We start from the raw sequence: 15,981 nt of genomic DNA, 5'->3' as shown, positions 1-15,981 counted from the left end.
TTGCAGGCCTCTTGTACTGGCGTCTGCAGCGCCCCACACTTGCTGTGCGAACGAGGCCTAAAAACCCAGTCTCTGGGGCTGCCTTTTCTCCCTCCAAGGAAGACAGCCTGCTCGGCCGCCTTCAAGCTGACAGTCACATTGTGCTGGGAAGTGCTACCTGGGAAGTCAGTTTGCAGGGGCCATCGCCGCTGGCTGCACGTGTACAGCTAGGCTTCCCACACTGCCCGGGAACATCAAGGCTCCCTCCACACAGCCCTTCCGTCATGTTTGCTCAGCAGGAGAGAGCTCGCGAAAGTAGGCCTTTCCTGGCTCAGGAAGTGAGGACCTGTTTGCAGGCCTCTTGTACTCGCGTCTGCCGAGCCCCACACTTGCTGTGCGAGGGAGGCATACAAACACAGTATCTGGGGCTGCCTTTCCTCCCTCCAAGTAAGACAGCCTGCTCGGCCGCTTTCAAGCTGACAGTCACATTGATCTGAGAAGTGCTAGTTCGGAAGTCAGTTTACAGGGCCAATGGCCGAAGGGTGCACGTGTATGCCTAGGACTCCCACACTGCCCAGAACATCAAGGTTCCCTCCACACAGCTCTTCCCTCACGTTAGCTCTGCAGTAAAGAGCTCACGAAACTAGGCCTTTCTTGGCTCGGGAAGTGAGGACCTGGTTGCAGTCCTCTTGTACGGGCGTCTGCAGAGCCCAACACTTGCTGTGCGAGGGAGGCCTAAAAACGCAGTCTGTGGGTCTGCCTTTCCTCCCTCCAAGGAACACCGCCTGCTTTGCCGCCGTCAAGCTGAAAGTCACATTGTGCTGGGAAGTGCTACCTGGGAAGTCAGTTTGCAGGGGCAATGGCCGCTGGGTGCACGTGTATGCCTAGGGCTCCCACACTGCCCAGAACATCAAGGTTCCCTCCACACAGCTCTTCCCTCACGTTAGCTCTGCAGGAGAGAGATCGCGAAACTAGGCCTTTCTTGGCTCGGGAAGTGAGGACCTGTTTGCAGGCCTCTTGTACTGGCGTCTGCAGCGCCCCACACTTGCTGTGCGAACGAGGCCTAAAAACCCAGTCTCTGGGGCTGCCTTTTCTCCGTCCAAGGTAGACCGTCTGCTCGGCCGCCTTCAAGCTGGCAGTCACCTTGGGCTGGGAAGTGTTAGTTGGGAAGTCAGTTTTCAGGGACCATGGTCGCTGGCAGCACGTTTACAGCTAGGCCTCCCACACTGCCCGGGAACATCAAGGCTCCCTCCACACAGCTCTTCCGTCACGTTTGCTCTGCAGGAGAGAACTCGCGAGACTAGGCCTTTCTTGACTCAGGAAGTGAGGCCCTGCTCGCAGCCCTACTGGTCGTGCCTCTCAAGAGCCCCACGTTACCTGCGCGCTGAAGGCATGAAAACACTCTCTCTGGGGCTGCCATTCCACCCTCCAAGGAAGACATCCTGCTCGGCCGCCTTCAAGCTGACAGTCACATTGGTCTGAGAAGTGCTATTTGGGAAGTCATTTTTCAGGGCCAATGGACGCTGGGTGCACGTGTATGCCTAGGGCTCCCACACTGCCCAGAACATCAAGGTTCCCTCCACACAGCTCTTCCGTCACGTTAGCTCTCCAGGAGAGAGATCGGGAAACTAGGCCTTTCTTGGTTTGGAAAGTGAGGACCTGTTTGTAGGCCTCTTGTACTGGCGTTGGCAGAGCCCCACACTTGCTGTGCGAGGGAGGCATAAAAACACAGTCTCTGGGGCTGCCTTTCCTCCCTCCAAGGAAGACAGCCTGCTCGGCCGCCTTCAAGCTGACAGTCACATTGGGCTGGGAAGTGCTACCTGGGAAGTCAGTTTGCAGGGGCCATGGCCCCGGCTGCATGTTTACAGCTAGGCCTCCCACACTTCCCGGGAACACCAAGGCTCCCTCGACACAGCTCTTCCAACAAGTTTGTTCTGCAGGAGAGAGCTCGCGAGACTAGGCCTTTCTTGGCTCGGGAAGTGAGGCCCTGCTGGAATCCCTATGGGTCGGGCAACTCAAGAGCCCCACGTTGCCAGCGCGCGGGAGGCATGAAAACGTTCTCTCTGGGGCTGCCTTTCCTCCCTCCAAGGAAGGCAGCCTGCTTGGCCGCCTTCAAGCTGACAGTCACATTGGCCTGAGAAATGCTAGTAGGGAAGTCAGTTTTCAGGGGCAATGGCCGCTGGGTGCACGTGTATGCCTAGGGCTCCCACACTGCCCAGAACATCAAGGTTCCCTCCACACAGCCCTTCCGTCACGTTTGCTCAGCAGGAGAGAGCTCGCGAGACTATGCCTTTCTTGACTCGGAAATGAGGACCTGCTCTCAGCACTACGGGTCGGGCCTCTCAAGAGCCCCACGATGCCTGCATGCGGGGGGCATGAAAACGCTCTCTCAGGGGCTGCCTTTCCTCCCTCCAGGGAAGAGAGCCTACCCGGCCGCCTTCTGCCTGAAAGTCACATCGGGCTGGGAAGTGCTAGTTGGGAAGTCAGTTTTCACGGGCAATGGCCGCTGGGTGCACGTGTATGCCTAGGGCTCCCACACTGCCCAGAACATCAAGGTTCCCTCCACACAGCCCTTCTGTCACGTTTGCTCAGCAGGAGAGAGCTCGCGAAAGTGGGCCTTTCTTGGCTGGGGAAGTGAGGACATGTTTGCAGGCTTCTTGTACTGGCGTCTGCAGAGCCCCACACTTGCTGTGCGAGAGAGGCCTAAAAACCCAGTCTTTGGGGCTGCCTTTTTTCCCTCCAAGGAAGACAGCCTGCTCGGCCGCCTTCAAGCTGACAGTCACATTGTGCTGGGAAGTGCTACCTGGGAAGTCAGTTTGCAGGGGCCTTCGCCGCTGGCTGCACGTTTACAGCTAGGCTTCCCACACTGCCCGGGAACATCAAGCCTCCCTCCCCACAGCTCTTCAGTCACGTAAGCTCTTCAGGAGAGAGCTCGCAAAAGTAGGCCTTTCTTGGCTCGGGAAGTGAGGACCTGTTTGCAGTCCTCTTTTACGGGCGTCTGCAGAGCCCCACACTTGCTGTGCGAGCGAGGCGTAAAAACCCAATCTCTGGGGCTTCCTTTCCTCCCTCCAAGGATGACAGCCTGCTCGGCCGCCTTCAATCTGACTGTCACCTTGGGCTGGGAATTGCTACCTGGGAAGTCAGTTTTCAGGGGCCATCGCCGCTGGCTGCACGTTTACAGCTAGGCTTCCCACACTGCCCGGGAACATCAAGGCTCCCTCCACACAGCCCTTCCGTCACGTTTGCTCAGCAGGAGAGAGCTCGCGAAAGTAGGCCTTTCCTGGCTCGGGAAGTGAGGACCTGTTTGCAGGCCTCTTGTACTCGCGTCTGCCGAGCCCCACACTTGCTGTGCGAGGGAGGCATACAAACACAATATCTGGGGCTGCCTTTCCTCCCTCCAAGGAAGGCAGCCTGCTTGGCCGCCTTCAAGCTGACAGTCACATTGGCCTGAGAAATGCTAGTAGCGAAGTCAGTTTTCAGGGGCAATGGCCGCTGGGTGCACGTGTATGCCTGGGGCTCCCACACTGCCCAGAACATCAAGGTTCCCTCCAAACAGCCCTTCTGTCACGTTTGCTCAGCAGGAGAGAGCTCGCAAAAGTAGGCCTTTCTTGGCTCGGGAAGTGAGGACCTGTTTGCAGTCCTCTTGTACTGGCGTCTGCAGAGCTCCACACTTGCTGTGCGAACGAGGCCTAAAAACCCAGTCTCTGGGGCTGCATTTTCTCCGTCCAAGGAAGACCGTCTGCTCGGCCGCCTTCAAGCTGACAGTCACCTTGGGCTGGGAAGTGTTAGTTGGGAAGTCCGTTTTCAGGGACCATGGTCGCTGGCAGCACGTTTACAGCTAGGCCTCCCACACTGCCCGGGAACATCAAGGCTCCCTCCACACAGCTCTTCCGTCACGTGTGCTCTGCAGGAGGGAGCTCGCGAGACTAGGCCTTTCTTGACTCGGGAAGTGAGGCGCTGCTCGCAGCCCTATGGGTGGGGCCTCTCAAGAGCACCACGTTGCCTGCACGCTGAAGGCATGAAAACACTCTCTCTGGGGATGCCATTACTCCCTCCAAGGAAGAGAGCCTACCCGTCCTCCTTCTGGCTGAAAGTCACATCGGGCTGGGAATTGCTAGTTGGGAAGTCAGTTTTCACGGGCAATGGCCGCTGGGTGCACGTGTATGCCTGGGGCTCCCACACTGCCCAGAACATCAAGGTTCCCTCCACACAGCTCTTCCCTCACGTTAGCTCTGCAGTAAAGAGCTCACGAAAGTAGGCCTTTCTTGGCTCGGGAAGTGAGGACCTGGTTGCAGTCCTCTTGTACGGGCGTCTGCAGAGCCCAACACTTGCTGTGCGAGGGAGGCCTAAAAACACAGTCTGTGGGTCTGCCTTTCCTCCCTCCAAGGAACACCGCCTGCTTTGCCGCCTTCAAGCTGAAAGTCACATTGTGCTGGGAAGTGCTACCTGGGAAGTCAGTTTGCAGGTGCAATGGCCGCTGGGTGCACGTGTATGCCTAGGGCTCCCACACTGCCCAGAACATCAAGGTTCCCTCCACACAGCTCTTCCCTCACGTTAGCTCTGCAGGAGAGAGATCGCGAAACTAGGCCTTTCTTGGCTCGGGAAGTGAGGACCTGTGTGCAGGCCTCTTGTACTGGCGTCTGCAGCGCCCCACCCTTGCTGTGCGAACGAGGCCTAAAAACCCAGTCTCTGGGGCTGCCTTTTCTCCGTCCAAGGAAGACCGTCTGCTCGGCCGCCTTCAAGCTGACAGTCACCTTGGGCTGGGAAGTGTTAGTTGGGAAGTCAGTTTTCAGGGACCATGGTCGCTGGCAGCACGTTTACAGCTAGGCCTCCCACACTGCCCGGGAACATCAAGGCTCCCTCCACACAGCTCTTCCGTCACGTTTGCTCTGCAGGAGAGAACTCGCGAGACTAGGCCTTTCTTGACTCGGGAAGTGAGGCCCTGCTCGCAGCCCTACGGGTCGTGCCTCTCAAGAGCCCCACGTTACCTGCGCGCTGAAGGCATGAAAACACTCTCTCTGGGGCTGCCATTCCACCCTCCAAGGAAGACATCCTGCTCGGCCGCCTTCAAGCTGACAGTCACATTGGTCTGAGAAGTGCTATTTGGGAAGTCATTTTTCAGGGCCAATGGACGCTGGGTGCACGTGTATGCCTAGGGCTCCCACACTGCCCAGAACATCAAGGTTCCCTCCACACAGCTCTTCCGTCACGTTAGCTCTCCAGGAGAGAGATCGGGAAACTAGGCCTTTCTTGGTTTGGAAAGTGAGGACCTGTTTGTAGGCCTCTTGTACTGGCGTCGGCAGAGCCCCACACTTGCTGTGCGAGGGAGGCATAAAAACACAGTCTCTGGGGCTGCGTTTCCTCCATCCAAGGAAGACAACCTGCTCGGCCGCCTTCAAGCTGACAGTCACATTGTGGTGGGAAGTGCTTCCTGGGAAGTCAGTTTGCAGGGGCCATGGCCCCGGCTGCATGTTTACAGCTAGGCCTCCCACACTTCCCGGGAACACCAAGGCTCCCTCGACACAGCTCTTCCAACAAGTTTGTTCTGCAGGAGAGAGCTCGCGAGACTAGGCCTTTCTTGGCTCGGGAAGTGAGGCCCTGCTGGAATCCCTATGGGTCGGGCAACTCAAGAGCCCCATGTTGCCAGCGCGCGGGAGGCATGAAAACGTTCTCTCTGGGGCTGCCTTTCCTCCCTCCAAGGAAGGCAGCCTGCTTGGCCGCCTTCAAGCTGACAGTCACATTGGCCTGAGAAATGCTAGTAGGGAAGTCAGTTTTCAGGGGCAATGGCCGCTGGGTGCACGTGTATGCCTAGGGCTCCCACACTGCCCAGAACATCAAGGTTCCCTCCACACAGCCCTTCCGTCACGTTTGCTCAGCAGGAGAGAGCTCGCGAGACTATGCCTTTCTTGACTCGGAAATGAGGACCTGCTCTCAGCACTATGGGTCGGGCCTCTCAAGAGCCCCACGATGCCTGCATGCGGGGGGCATGAAAACGCTCTCTCAGGGGCTGCCTTTCCTCCCTCCAAGGAAGAGAGCCTACCCGGCCGCCTTCTGCCTGAAAGTCACATCGGGCTGGGAAGTGCTAGTTGGGAAGTCAGTTTTCACGGGCAATGGCCGCTGGGTGCACGTGTATGCCTAGGGCTCCCACACTGCCCAGAACATCAAGGTTCCCTCCACACAGCCCTTCTGTCACGTTTGCTCAGCAGGAGAGAGCTCGCGAAAGTGGGCCTTTCTTGGCTGGGGAAGTGAGGACCTGTTTGCAGGCTTCTTGTACTGGCGTCTGCAGAGCCCCACACTTGCTGTGCGAGAGAGGCCTAAAAACCCAGTCTTTGGGGCTGCCTTTTCTCCCTCCAAGGAAGACAGCCTGCTCGGCCGCCTTCAAGCTGACAGTCACATTGTGCTGGGAAGTGCTACCTGGGAAGTCAGTTTGCAGGGGCCATCGCCGCTGGCTGCACGTTTACAGCTAGGCTTCCCACACTGCCCGGGAACATCAAGCCTCCCTCCCCACAGCTCTTCCGTCATGTAAGCTCTGCAGGAGAGAGCTCGCGAAAGTGGGCCTTTCTTGGCTGGGGAAGTGAGGACCTGTTTGCAGTCCTCTTTTACGGGCGTCTGCAGAGCCCCACACTTGCTGTGCGAGCGAGGCCTAAAAACCCAATCTCTGGGCCTGCCTTTCCTCCCTCCAAGGAAGACCCCCTGCTTGGCCGCCTTCAAGCTGACAGTCACCTTGGGCTGGGAAGTGCTATTTGCGAAGTCAGTTTTAAGGGGCCATTGCTGCTGGCTGCACGTTTACAGCTAGGCCTCCCACATTGCCCGGGAACATCAAGGCTCCCTCCTCACAGCCCTTCCGTCACGCTCGCTCAGCAGGAGAGAGCTCGCGAGACTAGGCCTTTCTTGACTCGGGAAATGATGACCTGCTGGCAGCACTATGGGTCGGGCCTCTCAAGAGCCCCACGTTGCCTGCGCGCCGGAGGCATGAAAACGCTCTCTCTGGGGCTGCCTTTCCTCCCTCCAAGGAAGAGAGCCTACCAGGCCGCCTTGTGGCTGAAAGTCACATCGCGCTTGGAAGTGCTATTTGGGAAGACTGTTTTCAGGGGCAATGGCCGCAGGGTGCATGTGTATGCTTAGTGCTCCCACACTGCCGAGAACATCAAGGTTCCCTCCACACAGCTCTTCCCTCACGTTAGCTCTGCAGTAAAGAGCTCACGAAACTAGGCCTTTCTTGGCTCGGGAAGTGAGGACCTGTTTCAGTCCTCTTGTTCGGGCGTCTGCAGAGCCCAACACTTGCTGTGCGAGGGAGTCCTAAAAACAGTCTGTGGGTCTGCCTTTCCTCCCTCCAAGGAACACCTCCTGCTTTGCCGCCTTCAAGCTGAAAGTCACATTGTGCTGGGAAGTGCTACCTGGGAAGTCAGTTTGCAGGGGCAATAGCCGCTGGGTGCACGTGTATGCCTAGGGCTCCCACACTGCCCAGAACATCAAGGTTCCCTCCACACAGCTCTTCCCTCACGTTAGCTCGGCAGGAGAGAGATCGCAAAACTAGGCCGTTCTTGGCTCGGGAAGTGAGGACCTGTTTGCAGGCCTCTTGTACTGGCATCTGCAGAGCCCAACACCTGCTGTGCGAGCGAGGCCTAAAAACCTAGTCTTTGGGGCTGCCTTTCCTCCCTCCAATGAAGACAGGCTGCTCGGCCGCCTTCAAGCTGACAGTCACATTGTGCTGGGAAGTGCTACCTGGGAAGTCAGTTTGCAGGGGCCATGGCCGCTGGCTGCACGTTTACAGCTAGGCTTCCCACACCTCCTGGGAACATCAAGGCTCCCTCCACACAGCCCTTCCGTCACGTTTGCTCAGCAGGAGAGAGCTCGCGAAAGTAGGCCTTTCCTGGCTCGGGAAGTGAGGACCTGTTTGCAGGCCTCTTGTACTCGCGTCTGCCGAGCCCCACACTGGCTGTGCGAGGGAGGAATACAAACACAGTATCTGGGGCTGCCTTTCCTCCCTCCAAGTAAGACAGCCTGCTCGGCCGCTTTCAAGCTGACAGTCACATTGATCTGAGAAGTGCTAGTTCGGAAGTCAGTTTACAGGGCCAATGGCCGCTTGGTGCACGTGTAAGCCTAGGACTCCCACACTGCCCAGAACATCAACGCTCCCTCCACACAGCCCTTCCGTCACGCTTGCTCAGCAGGAGAGAGCTCGCGAAAGTAGGCCTTTCTTGACTCGGGAAGTGAGGTCCTGTTTGCAGGCCTCTTGTATGGGCGTCTGCAGAGCCCCACACTGGCTGTGCGAGCGAGGCCTAAAAACCTAGTCTTTGGGGCTGCCTTTCCTCCCTCCAAGGAAGACAGGCTGCTCGGCCGCCTTCAAGCTGACAGTCACATTGTGCTGGGAAGTGCTACCTGGGAAGAAAGTTTGCAGGGGCCATGGCCGCTGGCTGCACGTTTACAGCTAGGCTTCCCACACTGCCCGGGAACATCAAGGCTCCCCCCAAACAGCTCTTCCGTCACGTTAGCTCTGCAGGAGAGAGCTCTCGAGACTAGGCCTTTCCTGGCTCGGGAAGTGAGGACCTGTCTGCAGGCCTCTTGTACTGGCGTCTGCAGCGCCCCACACTTGCTGTGCGAACGAGGCCTAAAAACCCAGTCTCTGGGGCTGCCTTTTCTCCGTCCAAGGAAGACCGTCTGCTCGGCCGCCTTCAAGCTGACAGTCACCTTGGGCTGGGAAGTGTTAGTTGGGAAGTCCGTTTTCAGGGACCATGGTCGCTGGCAGCACGTTTACAGCTAGGCCTCCCACACTGCCCGGGAACATCAAGGCTCCCTCCACACAGCTCTTCCGTCACGTTTGCTCTGCAGGAGAGAACTCGCGAGACTAGGCCTTTCTTGACTCGGGAAGTGAGGCCCTGCTCGCAGCCCTACGGGTCTGCCGCTCAAGAGCCCCACGTTACCTGCGCGCTGAAGGCATGAAAACACTCTCTCTGGGGCTGCCATTCCACCCTCCAAGGAAGACATCCTGCTCGGCCGCCTTCAAGCTGACAGTCACATTGGTCTGAGAAGTGCTATTTGGGAAGTCATTTTTCAGGGCCAATGGACGCTGGGTGCACGTGTATGCCTAGGGCTCCCACACTGCCCAGACATCAAGGTTCCCTCCACACAGCTCTTCCGTCACGTTAGCTCTCCAGGAGAGAGATCGGGAAACTAGGCCTTTCTTGGTTTGGAAAGTGAGGACCTGTTTGTAGGCCTCTTGTACTGGCGTCGGCAGAGCCCCACACTTGCTGTGCGAGGGAGGCATAAAAACACAGTCTCTGGGGCTGCCTTTCCTCCCTCCAAGGAAGACAACCTGCTCGGCCGCCTTCAAGCTGACAGTCACATTGGGCTGGGAAGTGCTACCTGGGAAGTCAGTTTGCAGGGGCCATGGCCCCGGCTGCATGTTTACAGCTAGGCCTCCCACACTTCCCGGGAACACCAAGGCTCCCTCGACACAGCTCTTCCAACAAGTTTGTTCTGCAGGAGAGAGCTCGCGAGACTAGGCCTTTCTTGGCTCGGGAAGTGAGGCCCTGCTGGAATCCCTATGGGTCGGGCAACTCAAGAGCCCCATGTTGCCAGCGTGCGGGAGGCATGAAAACGTTCTCTCTGGGGCTGCCTTTCCTCCCTCCAAGGAAGGCAGCCTGCTTGGCCGCCTTCAAGCTGACAGTCACATTGGCCTGAGAAATGCTAGTAGGGAAGTCAGTTTTCAGGGGCAATGGCCGCTGGGTGCACGTGTATGCCTAGGGCTCCCACACTGCCCAGAACATCAAGGTTCCCTCCACACAGCTCTTCCGTCACGTTAGCTCTCCAGGAGAGAGATCGGGAAACTAGGCCTTTCTTGGTTTGGAAAGTGAGGACCTGTTTGTAGGCCTCTTGTACTGGCGTCGGCAGAGCCCCACACTTGCTGTGCGAGGGAGGCATAAAAACACAGTCTCAGGGGCTGCCTTTCCTCCCTCCAGGGAAGAGAGCCTACCCGGCCGCCTTCAAGCTGACAGTCACATTGGGCTGGGAAGTGCTACCTGGGAAGTCAGTTTGCAGGGGCCATGGCCCCGGCTGCATGTTTACAGCTAGGCCTCCCACACTTCCCGGGAACACCAAGGCTCCCTCGACACAGCTCTTCCAACAAGTTTGTTCTGCAGGAGAGAGCTCGCGAGACTAGGCCTTTCTTGGCTCGGGAAGTGAGGCCCTGCCTGAATCCCTATGGGTCGGGCAACTCAAGAGCCCCACGTTGCCAGCGCGCGGGAGGGATGAAAACGTTCTCTCTGGGGCTGCCTTTCCTCCCTCCAAGGAAGGCAGCCTGCTTGGCCGCCTTCAAGCTGACAGTCACATTGGCCTGAGAAATGCTAGTAGGGAAGTCAGTTTTCAGGGGCAATGGCCGCTGGGTGCACGTGTATGCCTAGGGCTCCCACACTGCCCAGAACATCAAGGTTCCCTCCACACAGCCCTTCCGTCACGTTTGCTCAGCAGGAGAGAGCTCGCGAGACTATGCCTTTCTTGACTCGGAAATGAGGACCTGCTCTCAGCACTACGGGTTGGGCCTCTCAAGAGCCCCACGATGCCTGCATGCGGGGGGCATGAAAACGCTCTCTCAGGGGCTGCCTTTCCTCCCTCCAGGGAAGAGAGCCTACCCGGCCGCCTTCTGGCTGAAAGTCACATCGGGCTGGGAAGTGCTAGTTGGGAAGTCAGTTTTCACGGGCAATGGCCGCTGGGTGCACGTGTATGCCTAGGGCTCCCACACTGCCCAGAACATCAAGGTTCCCTCCACACAGCCCTTCTGTCACGTTTGCTCAGCAGGAGAGAGCTCGCGAAAGTGGGCCTTTCTTGGCTGGGGAAGTGAGGACCTGTTTGCAGGCTTCTTGTACTGGCGTCTGCAGAGCCCCACACTTGCTGTGCGAGCGAGGCGTAAAAACCCAATCTCTGGGGCTTCCTTTCCTCCCTCCAAGGATGACAGCCTGCTCGGCCGCCTTCAATCTGACTGTCACCCTGGGCTGGGAATTGCTACCTGGGAAGTCAGTTTTCAGGGGCCATCGCCGCTGGCTGCACGTTTACAGCTAGGCTTCCCACACTGCCCGGGAACATCAAGGCTCCCTCCACACAGCCCTTCCGTCACGTTTGCTCAGCAGGAGAGAGCTCGCGAAAGTAGGCCTTTCCTGGCTCGGGAAGTGAGGACCTGTTTGCAGGCCTCTTGTACTCGCGTCTGCCGAGCCCCACACTTGCTGTGCGAGGGAGACATACAAACACAATATCTGGGGCTGCCTTTCCTCCCTCCAAGGAAGAGAGCCTACCCGGCCGCCTTCTGGCTGAAAGTCACATCGGGCTGGGAAGTGCTACCTGGGAAGTCAGTTTGCAGGGGCAATGGCCGCTGGGTGCACGTGTATGCCTAGGGCTCCCACACTGCCCAGAACATCAAGGTTCCCTCCACACAGCTCTTCCCTCACGTTAGCTCGGCAGGAGAGAGATCGCGAAACTAGGCCGTTCTTGGCTCGGGAAGTGAGGACCTGTTTGCAGGCTTCTTGTACTGGCGTCTGCAGAGCCCCACACTTGCTGTGCGAGAGAGGCCTAAAAACCCAGTCTTTGGGGCTGCCTTTTCTCCCTCCAAGGAAGACAGCCTGCTCGGCCGCCTTCAAGCTGACAGTCACATTGTGCTGGGAAGTGCTACCTGGGAAGTCAGTTTGCAGGGGCCATCGCCGCTGGCTGCACGTTTACAGCTAGGCTTCCCACACTGCCCGGGAACATCAAGCCTCCCTCCCCACAGCTCTTCCGTCATGTAAGCTCTGCAGGAGAGAGCTCGCAAAAGTAGGCCTTTCTTGGCTCGGGAAGTGAGGACCTGTTTGCAGTCCTCTTTTACGGGCGTCTGCAGAGCCCCACACTTGCTGTGCGAGCGAGGCCTAAAAACCCAATCTCTGGGCCTGCCTTTCCTCCCTCCAAGGAAGACCGCCTGCTTGGCCGCCTTCAAGCTGACAGTCACCTTGGGCTGGGAAGTGCTATTTGCGAAGTCAGTTTTAAGGGGCCATTGCTGCTGGCTGCACGTTTACAGCTAGGCCTCCCACATTGCCCGGGAACATCAAGGCTCCCTCCTCACAGCCCTTCCGTCACGCTCGCTCAGCAGGAGAGAGCTCGCGAGACTAGGCCTTTCTTGACTCGGGAAATGATGACCTGCTGGCAGCACTATGGGTCGGGCCTCTCAAGAGCCCCACGTTGCCTGCGCGCCGGAGGCATGAAAACGCTCTCTCTGGGGCTGCCTTTCCTCCCTCCAAGGAAGAGAGCCTACCAGGCCGCCTTGTGGCTGAAAGTCACATCGCGCTTGGAAGTGCTATTTGGGAAGACTGTTTTCAGGGGCAATGGCCGCAGGGTGCATGTGTATGCTTAGTGCTCCCACACTGCCGAGAACATCAAGGTTCCCTCCACACAGCTCTTCCCTCACGTTAGCTCTGCAGTAAAGAGCTCACGAAACTAGGCCTTTCTTGGCTCGGGAAGTGAGGACCTGTTTCAGTCCTCTTGTTCGGGCGTCTGCAGAGCCCAACACTTGCTGTGCGAGGGAGTCCTAAAAACAGTCTGTGGGTCTGCCTTTCCTCCCTCCAAGGAACACCTCCTGCTTTGCCGCCTTCAAGCTGAAAGTCACATTGTGCTGGGAAGTGCTACCTGGGAAGTCAGTTTGCAGGGGCAATGGCCGCTGGGTGCACGTGTATGCCTAGGGCTCCCACACTGCCCAGAACATCAAGGTTCCCTCCACACAGCTCTTCCCTCACGTTAGCTCGGCAGGAGAGAGATCGCAAAACTAGGCCGTTCTTGGCTCGGGAAGTGAGGACCTGTTTGCAGGCCTCTTGTACTGGCATCTGCAGAGCCCAACACCTGCTGTGCGAGCGAGGCCTAAAAACCTAGTCTTTGGGGCTGCCTTTCCTCCCTCCAATGAAGACAGGCTGCTCGGCCGCCTTCAAGCTGACAGTCACATTGTGCTGGGAAGTGCTACCTGGGAAGTCAGTTTGCAGGGGCCATGGCCGCTGGCTGCACGTTTACAGCTAGGCTTCCCACACCTCCTGGGAACATCAAGGCTCCCTCCACACAGCCCTTCCGTCACGTTTGCTCAGCAGGAGAGAGCTCGCGAAAGTAGGCCTTTCCTGGCTCGGGAAGTGAGGACCTGTTTGCAGGCCTCTTGTACTCGCGTCTGCCGAGCCCCACACTGGCTGTGCGAGGGAGGAATACAAACACAGTATCTGGGGCTGCCTTTCCTCCCTCCAAGTAAGACAGCCTGCTCGGCCGCTTTCAAGCTGACAGTCACATTGATCTGAGAAGTGCTAGTTCGGAAGTCAGTTTACAGGGCCAATGGCCGCTTGGTGCACGTGTAAGCCTAGGACTCCCACACTGCCCAGAACATCAACGCTCCCTCCACACAGCCCTTCCGTCACGCTTGCTCAGCAGGAGAGAGCTCGCGAAAGTAGGCCTTTCTTGACTCGGGAAGTGAGGACCTGTTTGCAGGCCTCTTGTATGGGCGTCTGCAGAGCCCCACACTGGCTGTGCGAGTGAGGCCTAAAAACCTAGTCTTTGGGGCTGCCTTTCCTCCCTCCAAGGAAGACAGGCTGCTCGGCCGCCTTCAAGCTGACAGTCACATTGTGCTGGGAAGTGCTACCTGGGAAGAAAGTTTGCAGGGGCCATGGCCGCTGGCTGCACGTTTACAGCTAGGCTTCCCACACTGCCCGGGAACATCAAGGCTCCCCCCAAACAGCTCTTCCGTCACGTTAGCTCTGCAGGAGAGAGCTCTCGAGACTAGGCCTTTCCTGGCTCGGGAAGTGAGGACCTGTCTGCAGGCCTCTTGTACTGGCGTCTGCAGCGCCCCACACTTGCTGTGCGAACGAGGCCTAAAAACCCAGTCTCTGGGGCTGCCTTTTCTCCGTCCAAGGAAGACCGTCTGCTCGGCCGCCTTCAAGCTGACAGTCACCTTGGGCTGGGAAGTGTTAGTTGGGAAGTCCGTTTTCAGGGACCATGGTCGCTGGCAGCACGTTTACAGCTAGGCCTCCCACACTGCCCGGGAACATCAAGGCTCCCTCCACACAGCTCTTCCGTCACGTTTGCTCTGCAGGAGAGAACTCGCGAGACTAGGCCTTTCTTGACTCGGGAAGTGAGGCCCTGCTCGCAGCCCTACGGGTCTGCCGCTCAAGAGCCCCACGTTACCTGCGCGCTGAAGGCATGAAAACACTCTCTCTGGGGCTGCCATTCCACCCTCCAAGGAAGACATCCTGCTCGGCCGCCTTCAAGCTGACAGTCACATTGGTCTGAGAAGTGCTATTTGGGAAGTCATTTTTCAGGGCCAATGGACGCTGGGTGCACGTGTATGCCTAGGGCTCCCACACTGCCCAGACATCAAGGTTCCCTCCACACAGCTCTTCCGTCACGTTAGCTCTCCAGGAGAGAGATCGGGAAACTAGGCCTTTCTTGGTTTGGAAAGTGAGGACCTGTTTGTAGGCCTCTTGTACTGGCGTCGGCAGAGCCCCACACTTGCTGTGCGAGGGAGGCATAAAAACACAGTCTCTGGGGCTGCCTTTCCTCCCTCCAAGGAAGACAACCTGCTCGGCCGCCTTCAAGCTGACAGTCACATTGGGCTGGGAAGTGCTACCTGGGAAGTCAGTTTGCAGGGGCCATGGCCCCGGCTGCATGTTTACAGCTAGGCCTCCCACACTTCCCGGGAACACCAAGGCTCCCTCGACACAGCTCTTCCAACAAGTTTGTTCTGCAGGAGAGAGCTCGCGAGACTAGGCCTTTCTTGGCTCGGGAAGTGAGGCCCTGCTGGAATCCCTATGGGTCGGGCAACTCAAGAGCCCCATGTTGCCAGCGTGCGGGAGGCATGAAAACGTTCTCTCTGGGGCTGCCTTTCCTCCCTCCAAGGAAGGCAGCCTGCTTGGCCGCCTTCAAGCTGACAGTCACATTGGCCTGAGAAATGCTAGTAGGGAAGTCAGTTTTCAGGGGCAATGGCCGCTGGGTGCACGTGTATGCCTAGGGCTCCCACACTGCCCAGAACATCAAGGTTCCCTCCACACAGCTCTTCCGTCACGTTAGCTCTCCAGGAGAGAGATCGGGAAACTAGGCCTTTCTTGGTTTGGAAAGTGAGGACCTGTTTGTAGGCCTCTTGTACTGGCGTCGGCAGAGCCCCACACTTGCTGTGCGAGGGAGGCATAAAAACACAGTCTCTGGGGCTGCCTTTCCTCCCTCCAAGGAAGACAGCCTGCTCGGCCGCCTTCAAGCTGACAGTCACATTGGGCTGGGAAGTGCTACCTGGGAAGTCAGTTTGCAGGGGCCATGGCCCCGGCTGCATGTTTACAGCTAGGCCTCCCACACTTCCCGGGAACACCAAGGCTCCCTCGACACAGCTCTTCCAACAAGTTTGTTCTGCAGGAGAGAGCTCGCGAGACTAGGCCTTTCTTGGCTCGGGAAGTGAGGCCCTGCTGGAATCCCTATGGGTCGGGCAACTCAAGAGCCCCACGTTGCCAGCGCGCGGGAGGGATGAAAACGTTCTCTCTGGGGCTGCCTTTCCTCCCTCCAAGGAAGGCAGCCTGCTTGGCCGCCTTCAAGCTGACAGTCACATTGGCCTGAGAAATGCTAGTAGGGAAGTCAGTTTTCAGGGGCAATGGCCGCTGGGTGCACGTGTATGCCTAGGGCTCCCACACTGCCCAGAACATCAAGGTTCCCTCCACACAGCCCTTCCGTCACGTTTGCTCAGCAGGAGAGAGCTCGCGAGACTATGCCTTTCTTGACTCGGAAATGAGGACCTGCTCTCAGCACTACGGGTTGGGCCTCTCAAGAGCCCCACGATGCCTGCATGCGGGGGGCATGAAAACGCTCTCTCAGGGGCTGCCTTTCCTCCCTCCAGGGAAGAGAGCCTACCCGGCCGCCTTCTGGCTGAAAGTCACATCGGGCTGGGAAGTGCTAGTTGGGAAGTCAGTTTTCACGGGCAATGGCCGCTGCGTGCACGTGTATGCCTAGGGCTCCCACACTGCCCAGAACATC

This window comes from Giraffa tippelskirchi, chromosome 11 (genome assembly GCF_054371585.1).
Source record: "Giraffa tippelskirchi isolate mGirTip1 chromosome 11, T2T-mGirTip1v1.2.pri, whole genome shotgun sequence".
Classification (NCBI taxonomy): Eukaryota; Metazoa; Chordata; class Mammalia; order Artiodactyla; family Giraffidae; genus Giraffa; species Giraffa tippelskirchi.
Note: the sequence above shows the minus strand (reverse complement) of the source record.